General features: G+C 48.5%; 1 pseudogene; it reads left to right on the forward strand.

Moving 5' to 3' along the window:
* Positions 1-312: 312 nt before the first annotated feature.
* LOC144304267 (RNA-binding protein EWS pseudogene) lies at positions 313-2,064 on the forward strand (annotated as a pseudogene).
* The last annotated feature ends 398 nt before the right edge of the window (positions 2,065-2,462 follow it).

Genomic DNA, 2,462 nt, shown 5'->3' on the forward strand with positions numbered 1-2,462 from the left:
TAAGAGATACCATTAATGAAAAGAACATGACTAATATAACTTAATGTTGTAAGTTTTGATTTATTAAAAATTACTTAACAAAATAATCATAGTTATTACAGTATTTTTGATATGCAAGGATATATTTTCTGTTTTTTTAAAAAAAATTTAGAGTGGTCAAATATCTCCGAATTAAAATTCTCTAACCCAGGGAAGAATCATGTTGACAAAGATTTTTTAGGTAATTAAAGATAACTATGCCACCAAAAATGTAATAACTAGATGAAAAAAATAATTTTTTAAGTTTGTGTGAAAATGGATAATTAGGAACGAGAGGGAAGGAGAGAAAATGGCATTCAGGGATTACAGTACCTACAGCCAAGCTGCAGCCCGGCAGGGCTACAGTACATACACCGCCCAACCAACTCAAGGATATGCACAGACCACCCAGGCATATGGGCAGCAGAGTTATGGAACCTATGGACAGCCCACTGATGTCAGCTATACCCAGGCTCAGACCACTGCGACCTATGGGCAGACCGCCTATGCAACTTCTTATGGACAGCCTCCCGCTGGTTATACTACTCCAACTGCTCCCCAGGCATACAGTCAGCCTGTCCAGGGGTACGGCACTGGTGCTTATGATACCACCACTGCTATGGTCACTACCACCCAGGCCTCCTATGCAGCTCAGTCTGCATATGGCACTCAGTTTGCTTACCCAGCCTATGGGCAGCAGCCAGCAGCCACCGCACCTGCAAGACCACAGGATGGTAACAAACCCGCTGAGACTAGTCAACCTCAATCTAGCACAGGGGTTACAACCAGCCCAGCCCAGCCTAGGATATAGACAGAGTAACTACAGTTATCTCCAGGTACCTGGGAGCTACTCCATGCAGCCAGTCACAGCACCACCATCTTATCCTCCTACCAGCTACTCCTCTACACAGCAGACTAGTTATGATCAGAGCAGTTACTCTCAGCAGAACACCTATGGGCAGCCGAGCAGCTATGGACAGCAGAGTAGCTATGGTCAACAAAGCAGCTATGGGCAGCAGCCGCCCGCTAGTTATCCCCCCCCAAAACTGGATCCTACAGCCAGGCTCCAAGTCAATATAGCCAACAGATCAGCAGCTACAAGCAGCAGAGTTCATTCCGACAGGACCACCCCAGTAGCATGGGTGTTTATGGGCAGGATTCTGGAAGATTTTCCAGACCAGGAGAGAACCAGAGCATGAGTGGCCCTGATAACCAGGGCAGGGGAAGAGGGGGATTTGATAGTGGAGGCATGAGCAGAGGTGGGTAAGGAGGAAGACATGGTGGAATGGGCGCTGGAGAGCAAGGTGGCTTCCATAAGCCTGGTGGACCCATGGATGAAGGACCAGATCTTGATCTAGGTCCACCTGTAGATCCAGATGAAGACTCTGACAACAGTGCAATTGGTATGGTGAGGGCAGAGGGATGCCACCACCACTCCGTGGAGGTCCAGGCGGTCCAGGAGGTCCTGGGGGCCCCATGGGTCGCATGGGAGGCCGTGGAGGAGACAGAGGTAGCTTTCCCCCAAGAGGACCCCGGGGTTCCCGAGGGAACCCATCCAGAGGAGGAAACGTCCAGCACCGAGCTGGGGACTGGCAGTGCCCCAATCCGGGGTGTGGAAACCAGAACTTCGCCTGGAGAACAGAATGCAACCAGGGTAAGGCCCCGAAGCCTGAAGGCTTCTTCCACCACCCTTCCCGCCCCCGGGGGGTGACCGTGGCAGAGGCGGCCCTGGTGGCCTGCGGGGAGGAAGAGGTGGCCTCATGGACTGCGGTGGTCCTGGCGGGATGTTCAGAGGTGGCCGCGGTGGAGACAGAGGGGGCTTCTGTGGTGGCCAGGGCATGGACCGACGTGGCTTTGGCGGAGGAAGACGAGGCAGGCCTGGTGGGCCCCCTGGAACTTTGATGGAACAGATGGGAGGAAGAAGAGGCGGGCGTGGAGGACCTGGAAAAATGGATAAAGGCGAGCACCGTCAGGAGCGCAGAGACCGGCTCTACTAGACGCAGAGACCCCGCAGAGCTGCATTGACTACCAGATTTATTTTTTAAACCAGAAAATGTTATAAATTTATAATTCCATATTTATAATGTTGGCCACAACATTATGATTATTCCTTGTCTGTACTTTACTATTTTTCACCATTTGTGAAGAAACATTAAAACAAGTTAAATGGTAGTGTGCCAAGTTTTTTCCCCTTCTTTTAAAGATGGTCGTTTAGCTAAAGTCTAAACAATGGGAACCCCTTGTGAGCATGCTCAGTATCATTGTGGAGAACCAAGAGGGCCTCTAACTATAACAATGTTCATGGTTGTGATGTTGTTGTTGTTGTTTTTTTAATAAAATTCCAAATGTTTATAAAAAAATGGATAATTAAACTACCTTATGAATAATTACGCACATATACACTAGTTATTTTTTCTTTTTAAGAATGTGTTTATTTTTTCTTA

Source organism: Canis aureus, chromosome 33 (assembly GCF_053574225.1).
Source record: "Canis aureus isolate CA01 chromosome 33, VMU_Caureus_v.1.0, whole genome shotgun sequence".
In the NCBI taxonomy this organism is placed as follows: Eukaryota; Metazoa; Chordata; class Mammalia; order Carnivora; family Canidae; genus Canis; species Canis aureus.